We start from the raw sequence: 14,173 nt of genomic DNA on the forward strand, positions 1-14,173 counted from the left end.
ACATTTTGCTGTCTAATTCTAAAGTATTTACAAGTTCATTATACTTATTAGAAGCAAAAGATAATGTGTTATCATCTGCATAACAATATAAATTTCCTCTATCAATTTAGTAAAAAATATCATTGATAAATACAGTAAAAAGTAACGTTCCCAATAGCGAGGCTTAGGGTTCACCTTTATAAATATCTGTCCATTGGCTTACAATACTACATATCTTTATTTGCTGTTACTACTAGAAAGGTATGGTAACATTTAATAAAGGGCTTCCCCAGAGAGGCCATCGGAGGGCAGTCAAACTCTTGCTAGGTCCATAAGAATATGTAGCAGCCAAATATGTTTTTTTCGTTCCAAAACAAGTTTCCAGTCTTCCAGAAGTTTTAAGTAGTGTTGTTTGACAGCTATGTCTTTTCCTAAATACACAGAGAAATTTATCAAAAATATTTCCGAAAAATTCCTAAAGTTGCTCTGCCAACATTTTTTCATAAAATTTAGAAGGAATGGAAAGAATGCGGACAGTCTTATAATTGTTTTTCAGGAAAGAATCACTCTTCTTGTAGATCGGGGTAATTTGTGCTCCTTTAGCCTGTCTGGAAAAGAACAGGGATTCAATTGAAAAAAATATTATAAAAGCAATTAGTTTCACAATTGATGACTTACAACATTTGACCAATTTCAACTAGAAACAACACAAATAAACCTCTTATTTTGAAAAAAAATAAAGTTCGCCGTAACAGAGACATATAATTAAATTACAGGTCTATGGCCGTATACAACTTGTTAATTAATATTGCGTGCACACTGTCGATTGTACCCAGTGATCAAGATTTCAAGATTTATTAGTTAACCTAGGTTAGACATGATAAGTATGGAACACGAGTATACAAATACTATTGTAAGATTTTGCGTTGCGTTGACCACTTGTAATTGGATAAAACCGTTCGTCCAAATAATCCAAGCAGCAATACGCAAATGAAATGATACCTAAAAAATTCATTCACCATTGATGAAAATATCTGAATGAACAATATATGCAAATGACCATAAAAGATAAATACATCCACAAATGATAACAATAGTTGCAGAATCAGTCTATCATTCAATAATTTGACAATGACGTTGAGACTAATATAGTCCAATAAATGAAACGACGCCCGTTAAGTGTACACGTTCAAACAATTCGAAAGATTTCCAAAAAACGTCGGTTCCAAAAAACTTCGAAGAAGTATAATGTTGAAAGCTCCCGTAATTAACCGTCTGTGATTATTTAGACAATCAGTAGATTCTGTTGGAGGGTGAGGCGTTAGCCATAGACGGTCATCTGGTAGCTTATAACATAAAAAATATGTAATTTACATCAATAATCAATGATTCAATACAGATGAACATATACTTGTACTGCAAATCTTATATATTTATGTTAATTTATAATAATTTATAATGAAAATAGGCAATTGAAAAATTGATTTAAGGAATTAAAATCTTTATTTGTTTGGAAAATTTCTTATAAACCCCAACACTACAGATTGGCAACGACCCAGTCATTATAATTACTTAGTCTAGAACATTTGAATTTTTGTGTAATAAGCAGATAAATATTTGTCTCTAAAATCAACTAACTTTTCATTTGTACATTTAAATAATATGAAATTCAACACCTATGTAAAATTGTTACATAGAGAACACATTCTGTACTGTACTTTATATTGACCCATTTGCTTGTTTCTATTGGAATTCTCAAATTTGATGTTCTCAGCTTCTATTATCCATACAATTCTTCTTTTTTTTCAGGTAATCTAATTAAATCACGTACACACCAAAATTCATTTTTAACTGTAAAAGCGACTGCGTTTCGCTGAACCATGGGGCAATGAACTGATCGCATACAGTTTTCATTGATCACGGATCAAAATCGGTGAGCATTTAATTTATATTCACTACAAAAATCATGCAATTTTTAGTTTCCCTTTCCAATATCTAATATTGTTTTGTCTGCACTTAGCTATACCAGAACAGTTTAAGCATAGACCAGTTCCTTCTCGAGGGAGGGAGGGGGCTTGGATTTTATTTCCAGTTTTTTTGGGGGGATTTTTTTGGCACAAACGCGAAAATAATATTGCTTTTTCAGCAGCAGTCGGAGTTCAAATTTTTATTTGAAAATCTACACTGTTAAATAACGGGTGAAATTGAATCACTATATTTTTTTCTGTCCTTGGCTGAGTAAACAAATAATGATAACATCATAAATGCAGTTGCTGGCCTTCACTTCCAAACTAGTATATAGGCACGTCAATCAGTGATGCGATCACCTGGACACGCTGACCTCACACTGTCCTGACAACGAATTCGAAGTGGATTTGATTGACATATTTTCACAGCATAAGTAGTGTGTCTTATGTTATTCCGGTTTTCCCTGCCTTTTTGGTGATTTAACATGAGACAAATCGACTATTCCTCTCATCATTTTTATGCCCAATTAAGAACGTCGGCTGTCTTTTCTAGGGGTAGACTTTGTTTCAAATTATCATTTATATATGGTGATGAAAGTATGTTAATTGTTAATGATTTTATGCACTTACGAGTAGTATTCTCTAAGACAGGCAGCTTCGTTATAGCAAAAAAAGCACAATACAGAAATGGCTATCAGAGCTACATAAATAATGTATGTAAAGGGAGATTACAGTTGGACTTATTTGATAAAATTATCCTGTCGATTTTTTTAATTGGACGTGAAGTTCGCGGCACAGACAACAATACTATTATTCAACGTGTCCACTTGAAATTTTGCTGAATTCTTTTGAATGCAAAGAGTAATCAAGGGAACCAAGATTCTAGCGGAGATCAAAAGAATGTAATCAAGGGACACAGCCTCTAGACATGGAAAACAGACTCGCACAACAAATAACATAAACAAGCAAACTATACATACAAAGTACAGAAGTAAATGAGCAACTCGGTCTCCACCATGGACCAGGTGCACCGGTAGTGTAAGCATCCTATGCTTTTCTAGAAACACTCGCCGAGTTGCTCGTAAAAAGTTCAGTCCAGGGAAGACGTTGAACAAGTCCGTTTTCATGGTTCAGATAGATACACCTTAACATAAAACTTCTGTAGTGATGACCAATCTTGAAGCAACATAACCCTGTTCCAGAAACTTAATTTTAATAAGTCTAGCGCGAGATACAAAAAGTCTGTGTAGTTACGGCAAGATCTAGTTTTGCTTTATCATTTTAGTTATTGTTCAATCCTAACTGATCATTAAAAAATTATGTACATGTTTGTATACACATCTCTCCGACATTACGCACGATATTGCATCAATTGCGGTTACGTCGGAATTCGGAATTCCGGCAACACTTTTCGTTCTCGCTTGCTTGCTTATTGAAACACGTGTACAGTATAGCGAAATATACAACAGTTTTTGATTGCCACTGGAAATAGGGAGAGATGGGTAGGGTCGGGCAATTTAGCCTCCAGTGGCGGAGCCCTATGGTTCCTACTCCGGGAGAATACCACAGTAGGGTTCGTGAACGTGCGAGGAACGTGGCATCTTTCCCAACACGGTGCACCACTATGGTTTGCGGTCAGGTTTTCCGTATTATAGCCTGACAACCCCAGCCTGTAACACGCCAGGGGTACCCCATTCCACCACCTGGGGCACACATCCCAGTTGCTTTGTGAGCAGAGCGCCCTAGCACCTGGCTAGGGTTCTGTGCACTATTTAGTCGCCTTTTACGCCAAGCTTAGCGCTGCTGCAGGCCTATATTCTTTTGACACCAGGACCTGCACGGGGACCGCGTGGAATGCAACCGCAATATATATGCATACTCTGTCTAGAGAGAGAACATTGCAACTTTCTCCTAAGATAACTTAAAATGTTCATTTGATATACATGTATGATTTTATGTTACATGTACCAACAGCAGAATTTGGATCTTTCTCAACTTCGTATTTCGATGGAAAGAGCTTTCTATTCATCAGAAAATCGGGCTTTCATCGAAACCCATTAGATAGCCGCTCATTGATGAAGATTTTCATTTCCTTTGCTCATTTGCGCTTCCCGAAATAAAAAATGTTTATGACTCCCCTTTTTACTTTCATCCTATCTATTAGCATTCTCTTTTCTATTCCTTTTTATATTTCATTTTACTCTATGTTCCGTTTCAGTCATTTCACTCCGATCGAATTCCTCATGTCTAAATTAAATATTTATTCAATTCCTTTCATGGTTTATTCATATTCTTTCGTTTGTTAATAAGGCAAAATAAAGATACTTTTAGTCTTTTTGTATCCTATCGATTTCGATTTTTTTTTTTTTTTTTTTTGTCTTTAGTTGCATGTTCTATACTTGTAATTGTAAAAGTGTCCGGTTCTTGTTATCTAAGGCGAAAAATATTTCCGTTTTATTTCCAAATTTCCCGATCGACGGAAAACATTCCGAACGTTCAAAAAGTGAAAGTTGAACAAATCGCTACACATGTTTTGATCGAATTTGATCCGTTTTAAACGGTTTAAATCACCAAAAAATGAAATATGTGTTTTCCTAAGTATTACAAAGTATCATTATTTCATAGAAGAAATTTCCAATTGATTGTAGAATTGCGTTTCAGTATGGATTTTTTTCAACGAACACGGAAAATATTGACATCTGATTTTTCTTGAGACATTTTTGAAAAGACGTAACTTTTTTGTTTGTACAGAAAATATTATCAATTGCCGACGAAGAATTGCTGAAAGTATGTACATTTATAAGAAATATTCGGAAAAGAATATTGTGTAAATAAGTTCTTACTTTAATAATAGAATTTGATTACTAACACTTTTAGAAATCTGACCATTTACTAACAATTTCCTTTTTGTATTGAATATTTGTTACCTGAAATTAACGCAATTTCGATAATTATCTCAAAAGAACAAATGGAGTTCTTCCATGCAAATTTGGCGAATTTCGTACCCTCTGCAATATTTTCACTAATTCAGCTTTTTTGGACCTACAGTCGGAATTTTGACATTTTTTACGGGTTTTTGACAAGTTTAATTGATTATAAAGAATTAGTCTCATTTGTGACAAATATTTAGAGATAATATTTTGCCCTGATTCCAACAGTATACAGCTTTCACATATTCACAGTTTCGATTGTTGGCAATAATTTATAGTTTGGATAGGTCTATAGTTCTTCACTTCGCCCTGAGAACCATTCTTAATAAACTGGAGTTACGTTCGTCCTCTTCCATAAACCTTGTCGAACACAGTAATAAAGAAATTGTATGATAGTTTGGAACCTTCCACTTCCACTAAAATATGTCGATACGTCCACTGGTGCATCCATATAATCTATTTAAGGGTGGGGTGGCAAAAAATATCACTGATTAACACTTTTTAATGCATATAAACGCAAAAATACGCTATTTTCGTAAATTTATAATTGTGTTGGCTAGCAAATGGGCGTGGAAATATATAAGTAAATGCGTAACATCTTTAATGACAACAACCAGAGAGTCCAGAGATTCCAGAGAGTACATTTCATTAGCTGAACAAAATATAAATGATGTTGACGATGTTGACGATTTACTGAAAATAGAAAAATGAAATACAATGTACCTATGTCGTCAACCAAGAAAATAACCAATCGAAACAAAAAATACAAACACAATAGTAATACAATATCAATAGAAAATCAATAGAAAATGACACAAAAGCATGAAAATACAATATGTAAAAAGAACTTAATTAAGATTTAATTAATTAAATCGCTATTAAGCTTCACTGAGGAAATAATTTATCGATCGGCACCTAACACCTAACATACAGTGAAAAATTGCGGTGCACTCGAACATCAATCTGCCTAACATTAAAATTAAAGTAAAAAAACCTACAAAAATTATACCTAATTATCAAAATGTATGTAATTAACCATCGGAAGTATATTTATACAAAGATAAAGTAAAAAACTCACCAAATTAATAATATTTCCACCTAATCAACACAGAAAAAACAATCGTGAAATTACAACGGAAGTACTCGAAATAGTAAACAATAACACTGGATGGAAAAGTGATAATCGAAAATGATGATTAATGATATTTGGTTTAACGGTGGAAATGAACTCTACAATAATCTCATAAGTCCCTACCCTGGATCCGCTTATGACACATCTCTAACCATCTCACGGGCACAATACCAGTATTGGAAATCTTAAGGTTATGCTACCAGCGAACCGCTTCCAGCAACCACCTCCAGATCCAGGAGGATATCACCCCCTCTTTGGACTTGGGATTTTGGTCATTTTTAGAGTGTACTCTAGATTTAGGCACACAAGTCCGTGGACTTAACATTTCAAAACAGTACTTCAAATTTCATGGAATTCGGACTTTACCAAAAAGTAAAATTGTACTTGGGACTTCACCCAAAACATGGAGTGTACTATACATATAAAATGTACTTATTACAGAAATCAAATTTAATAAATAATATACACGATCTAGCTACACATGTGTTTATCTTAATAAGGTTTGTTTGTAGACTGTTGGTAAGTATTTAACTTGAAGGAATGAAGGAGAAAATGTAGAAGAATAAATTACTACAATCTTTTCCGTTTACTGTAAATACCCATCCCACTCGATGTAGATTTACTAAGTAATGGATTCTTTCTGCTTAGCCTTTCCATAGCTTGTTTGAACTTATAGCGACATCCTAAAAATTACCCAAGAATTTTAAGCAATTTTTACTATTGATATTCATTACCGATTTTTTGTACCGTAAGCAGTCAATCCCAAGAAAGCGTGTGTATCAAAACGTACTTCTATTGAACTGCATAAGGACCGAGTACATTCATGAATTGCAGTTTCATGATCAAACCAAGCGCGGGGTCACTGAAATATTCGGGAATATTGTACTGAAAAGAACACTTCTACTTATAGATAAAATGCGGGTGCATTATAGGATATGTCACCAGTCTGGTTCCAAAAATTCAAAGCTTAAAACTTTAAAATAACAAAAAAGTCTCAACAGGATGCGTATTTCAATTAGATGTAGCAGTACCTGTATTTTGTCTCCAAACTAAGACTGTCATCCTTATATTTTTATTGGTCTAGAAGGTGAATCAACATGATTAGTAGTAGTTTACCGACATTCATGGGGCGGTTGGTTGCCCCGCAAAATTATTTCGTAATTAATTTAAAACATTTTTTATGTACGTAATCCTAACTTTCAAAACTTTCTCTGTGATTTGAGGCTTATAAATAAATTCATGTCTGGTTTTGACAAAGGTATTTTTTACTGTAGTACATGCGATATTGAATTAATTGTAACTAGTAATTACTTAAATGGGTCAAATCAATTTACCTAAGCTAACACCTGCACATCAGTCACTTATCAGTGTACAAGTTCGCCCATACAATCGAATGTTTCATATCAACCGTATCCACAGTTTCCACAATTTCCAAGCACTCCCCCGCCGCCTCCCCCTCGACCACCAATATCGCCCGGGATCGAAACATTACTTTTAGAGATGAATGATAGATTGAAAGGGGTCGAAAATAAACTGACAAAACTCGATTCAATAGAGCAACGTATAAATAGTGTAGACACGAAATTCAAAAACGTTGAAAAAGAGTTGACTCAATGTAAGGACAGAATACGTACTCTAGAAGAGAGCGCCCAGTTCTTGTCAAATGTCCATGATCATCAAAAATCGATCAAAAGTAAACTAGATAATCTAACGAAGGCAATAGAATCAAACAAATGCATGAATAAAGATGTTGAATATGTCAAAGATAGACTTGTCGACGTTGAAATGCAACATTTTAAGAACAATTTACTTTTTTTCGGTATAGTCGAAAAACCAATGACGAGCGACGGTGTGGACACGAACGAGAGCGAGAAGAGAGATGCCACGGAGATAGGTAACACACAAGCAGGAAGACCACAAACCGAAAATCGAATTCAAAAGGAAAAAAACGATGAAAACTGTGTTGAGCAAATTCTCGATTTTTGCGAAAATATGCTAAAGATTAAAAACGCGACAATCTGAATATAGATATAGTTAATAGGATCGAAGATCTAATTGATTACGATAATGATGAACCTTTAAATGATAGAACAACAGAGGACCTTAAACCACCCAATACATTCGGTCGCCGTGTATTAGATTTGTGTGTTTCTACTGGATTAAGAATATGTAACGGACGATTTGGAGATCAAAGTTCAAAGTATACATTTCAAAACAAAAATGGATGTAGTATTATTGATTATATGTTATTATCTAATAATGCATTTTCTATTGTAGACAACTTTATTGTTGGAGATTTTAATACCTTTTCTTGTCATGCTCCGCTTTTGGTAGATTTGAAATTGAAAATTTTCGTTCCTAAACCAAAGTGTTCATGTAAAACGATAAATTATGATACGATACGATGGAATGACGAGTCGAGGGAGGTAATAAACCATGATCTTTTGGCAAACGCTCACAAGTTTGATGAACTGTGTCAAAGTATATCTCCTGATCCTGATAAAATCGATGACGCTGTATCGAATATGACTGAACTCTTATGTGATGTTTTTGAAAAATTTACAAAAACAAACGAATGGCGTACTGTTAAATGTGATAACTGTGCTAACGCTAATTCATCATGTAATATGAAACGTGATAAACCGTGGATAACGACGAGTGTAAAGAACTCTATATAAACTATAAAAGTGCACTGAAAAGATTCAACGCAAATCGTTCAAATGAAAACAGACTTAAATTGAATTTAGAAAAACAAAAATATAAGACTATTGAGAATAAATTAAAACGACGTTATAAAAACGGACAAGGTGATATGTTTCAAAAGATGAAGAAGATCAACCCAAAACGATTCTACGGTAAATTTAAAAAACGGAAGAAGCGTATTAATAACGATTTATCAACAGATCAGTTTGTGAAACATTTTAAAAAACTGATGACTTTAAGTGATGAAGATAATCCCGAAAACGGTAACACTGATAATACATGTATTTATGATGAATTGGACATGCCTGTAAGGAATTAGAAGAGAGTGTGAAAAGATTGAATACAAATAAAACTCCAGGTGTAGATAATATTTTGAATGAATACATTTTAAATAGTAAACCCGTAATATTACCAGTTTTGTGTAAACTATTTAACGCTATTCTTGAAACTAGACATTTTCCTGAACATTGGGTAAAATGTGCAATAGTTTAAGAAGGGTGATGCTAATGACCCGGGAAATTACAGAGGCATATCGCTGGTGTCAAACTTACGTAAACTGTTTACTTCTATAATAAATGCAAGACTTACTAAGTGGAGTGAAGAACATAGTGTACTCACTGATGTGCAGTTTGGATTTAGACCGGGGTATGGTACCCACGACGCAATATTTGCTCTACATTCCATCGTATCTAAATCTTTAAGAAACAAAAAAAGGTTGTATTGTTGTTTCATTGACTACAAAAAAGCCTTTGATAGTGTTAACCATTCAAAATTATGGCTCAAATTATCTAGATCAGGTATAACTGGTAAATTGTTAGATTTAATCAAATCCATGTATGCAAAATTGAAGTCATGTGCTAAACATAACGGTACTTTTTCCGAATTCTTTGAGTGTAATGTTGGCTTAATGCAAGGGGAGTCTTTATCACCTTTTTTATATGCACTGTATGTAAACGATATTGAAATAGAATTGATAAAACAAGATTGTATTCCATACGAGTTGCAAGCTCTTAGTCTATATCTACTAATGTATGCTGATGATACAGTGATTTTTAGCGAAAGTAAAGAAGAGTTGCAAAAAATGATTGATGTCATTAATACATGTTCAAACCAATACAACTTGTATGTTAATTTATTAAAGACTAAAATTGTTGTATTTAGACATCGAGGTATTGTCAAGACTGAAGAAAAATGGTTCATAGATAGAAAACCTATTGAAATCTGTGATGAATTTGTATATCTTGGAATTATGTTGAAATATAATGGTAATTTTACTGAAAGTCAAAAATTATTGTCTGATCAAGGACGGAAAGCTGTTTATCATTTATTCAGCAAGGTACACGATGACTATTTCAACACAGAGACAATGTTGTCCTTATTTGATACATATGTAACACCTATTTTGAATTACGGTAGTGAGGTATGGGGTAATCACAAAGCTTTAGATATAGAAACACTCCATTTGCATTATTTGAAAAGAGTTTTAAACGTAAAGAAAAGTACTACGAATTATATGGTGTATTTTGAATTGGGCAGAGTCCCTCTATATATAAGTAGATACTGTAAAATGATGAAATATTGGATAAAACTTTTAAAAACAGAAAATTGTTTGTTGAAAGATTGTTATAATGAAATGTTAGCTTGGTTTTAATGATGTATGGTTAGCACAAAATGTAACTATGGAAAAGGTTTTTATTGCTTTATTCAGGCAACGCCTTGTGGATGAATTTATATGTCAAGCTACTGCTTTTTTTGACACTTCACCAAAATGTCGTTTTTATAGATATATTTATGATAGATTCAATTTACAATTTTATCTTGATAGACCAATTAACTACAGATTTAAGTATGTTATAACCAAATATAGAATAAACGCACATAGTCTAGCTATTGAAGTTGGAAGATATTATAATGTCGATAGAAATGCAAGGATATGTAGAATGTGTCAACTAAATTGTTTTGAAGATGAGTATCATTTTGTTTTGGAATGTTCAAAGTATACTGATATACGTACAAAATATATCAAACCTTATTATTATAGACGCCCATCTTGTTATAAATTGATGCAGTTATTCTCTGTTAATAATATAAAAGAGTTAAATAACCTTGGAAAATACTTATTTTTAGCTGAAAAGATTAGAAATTCTTAAATATGTAATATGTTTGTCATGCTCCGCATCTTATTTTAATTTAATTGTATAGTATTGTATTATTATCCATGTTGTAGTCCTATAAGCTGTTTTGCTTCTGGAATAAAGAATACATATATATACCTATCGGCTTAGGACCGTTAACTGTCAATCAAATCTATCTCATATTGAAGTTCCTCCAACTAATTATTGAATCAACAATTCACCTACTAGATAATTAGATAGGGGCAAACTTGTAAATCCTGTCATAAAATTTAGTCCAAGCCAAACGTACGATTTATTAATATCTCCGTGTCACTATTTTACTATTTGAATAATTATCACAAAACAACTAAATGCCAGAGAACTTTTTTTTTATTTTTCATAGCTTACAAACTTTTTGTATGATGTTACATGTTTCCATCATGAAACTCGCTGTATCGCGGCACCAATTCCGTCGCGGATTTATCGCAGATAGTCGTCGTGGTCTATCGCGGAACTAGCGAGTTTCGTTACCAAACCGCGATCGTCATCACGGAAATCGGTAATGATTACTGCTGTCGCCTCCGTCACGGATAATGACTAATGTAAAATCCGCGAGTTGATGTCTGTATCTCTATCAGCTGTCTTAATTAAGGAAAAATAAACACTTCTTTCTCTAAAATAATTCAAATTTATCTTAAATAAAACATAACAAACTTTACAAAAATGTAGTACAGTGTACTTCATGAGCACATTTTTGTTTCAATAACTGTTAATAACGGGTAACATAAGTAAGAGTAGACTAGGTTACTTTTCACCTGGCTGACCGGTGGTCATTGTTAAAACAACATCCTTCATAACCAGGAAGATCATTTAAGTGGTTTGAAGTGGTGAGTTTAAAACAATAAATTAAAGTCATTTCATGTACTAGACAAAACTTCTAAATGCAGAAACTAGAAAGTTTACTAATGATATTGCTTTAGGGCTTCTCACATGTATGGTTTCTAGTTACCTAATGATTTATAATAATGTCTGGAACCCCCCCCCTTTTCAAAATATCTGGATCCATCCCTGTATGTTGATTTATTTATTAGCAATTAATGTCACACTGTAAAGTATATAACAAATCTGATACATGTATTATTAAATTATAAATATCATAATTTCATTTATGAAATCTTTAATTAATACTCTACTGCATATGTCAGTGTTTTTGTAGTTTTCAGTATAAATTTCCTGTTCACATACATACAAATGTAAACTGCAAATGTTGCTAAGACAATGACAACTGTTCTACATTAGCAATGTTTACAATAGACCTATCACCAGTTCTGAAAATTTTAAATCATTGTGTACATTGGAACTATATGAGCAAACTTATGTATACCTTCACTTACCTAATACAGTGTACATGTATGAATGTCCCTGAAAATCAGCTCTTAGGAAAGGTCTACTTTTGGCTGCCTCGATATCCATCATATTTTCAATCCACCGTCCTTCATGTGTCATGAAAATCCTGTATCTAACTTAAGGTCTGCATTTTAACTGTATATCTTGACTAAAAAAGAACCATATTGATAATCAATTATGACTTACATGTACATGGATATAATACACATGTACATTCCATACTGAATATTACATGCCAAAATCTGTATCACATGCGGTATCAACACAAGACTCCTATGCCAACCCACTTAGGGCTATTGGTCGTGGGGTGATATAGGTCGAGGATTGATACCGCATCCGATACAGATTTTGGCATGCCATGTTCATCAAAATATATATTTTAATTATACTTCAAGTGTGTTCTGTGTAGGGTGTGATATAAGGTATGCAATATAGGTCTAGGGGTGTGAAATAGGGTGTGCCATATAGGTCTAGGGGTGTGATATATGGTATGCCATATACCCGGTAGGTCTAAGGGTGTGATAAATGGTATGCCATGTAGGTCTAGGGGTGTGATATAGGGTATGCAATGTAGGTCTAGAAATGTGATATAGGGTATGCAGTATAGGTCTAGGGGTGTGATATAGGGTATGCCATACAGGTCTAAGAGTGTGATATAGGGTATGCTATATATATGTAGGTCTAGGGGAGTGATATGCAGTATATGATGTGCATATCATTATGTATGACTAAGGGTGCAATATAGTCCAGCGGTGTGATATAGGTTATGCGATATACAGGTAGGTCTAAGGGTGTGATATACAGTATGCCATATAGGTATAGGGGTAGGGCTTATGATTTAGGATATGCGATATAAGTCTAGGGGTGTGATATAGGATATGCGATATAGGTCTAGGCCTTGGGGTGTGATATAGGGTATTTAAATCACAGGTCAGCCACAATGATAATGATTGAAAATTTGAGGATGGGGCAATTTCTAATACAAAGTGTAATCAAATCATTTTTAACATATTTAGGAAAATTTTCAGCAGGAAAGTCATAAGCGGGGACTCTTTATGCTCTAAAAGTTTGTGTGGCTACATATAAATACCTAATTATTACTAGTAAGATATCCCTCTTTTTGATAGAGCAAGATCAACTACTGAATGTAATAAATATGCAACATGGCCTCATTTCATCCCAATCTAATTCAGATTGGATTTCAATTGCTCCCCTTTGTTTCTTTGGTGCATAACTTCATGTGACATAGAAACAAGAGGCTCAAAGGAGCCTGAATCGCTCACCTAGTAATTTTTCACCATTGAAGGGCAAGAACTCTGACAACTTTTATCCCTGGAGACTTTTTTAGGCATTACAGTAAGGATCAATTCAGCAATTGAAAGAATTTGGCTAAACCTAAATGTTTTGGAGATATATGCGAAAAACTACTGTCTGACCCCTAGGTTCTATTTTTAGTAACAGCAGCCATGTTTTTTGACGGATCAATAATTCCCACTTCAGTTCTGTGCAGGATATCCCAAGAAACATTCATACCAAGTTTCGTTTCAAATGGTCAGGTATTGTCAGAGGAGAAGATTTTTTAAAGAAATAACATTAAAAATGACAAAAGACGTTGAAAAGGGCCATAACTCCAAGATGGCTTAACAGATTAGAATGAAAATTTGACTCCAGACAGATCTCATTATGATGAACACTGTGACCCCTATGTCAAAATTTAGCTAAATCTAATGGTTTTGGAGATACATGTATATGTGAAAAACTATAGTCTGATCCCTAGGTTCTATTTTTAGTAACGACGGCCGTGTTTTTCGACAGATCAATAATCCCCACATCAGTTCTATGCAGGATACCCTTAAAAAATTCATACCAAGTTTGGTTGCAATTGGTCAAGTAGTGTCAGAGGAGAAGATTTTTTAAAGAAATAACATTAAAAATGACAAA

This window comes from Perna viridis, chromosome 4, assembly GCF_037379345.1.
Source record: "Perna viridis isolate PV_CMFRI_1.1 ecotype Kerala chromosome 4, ASM3737934v1, whole genome shotgun sequence".
Taxonomy (NCBI): domain Eukaryota; kingdom Metazoa; phylum Mollusca; class Bivalvia; order Mytilida; family Mytilidae; genus Perna; species Perna viridis.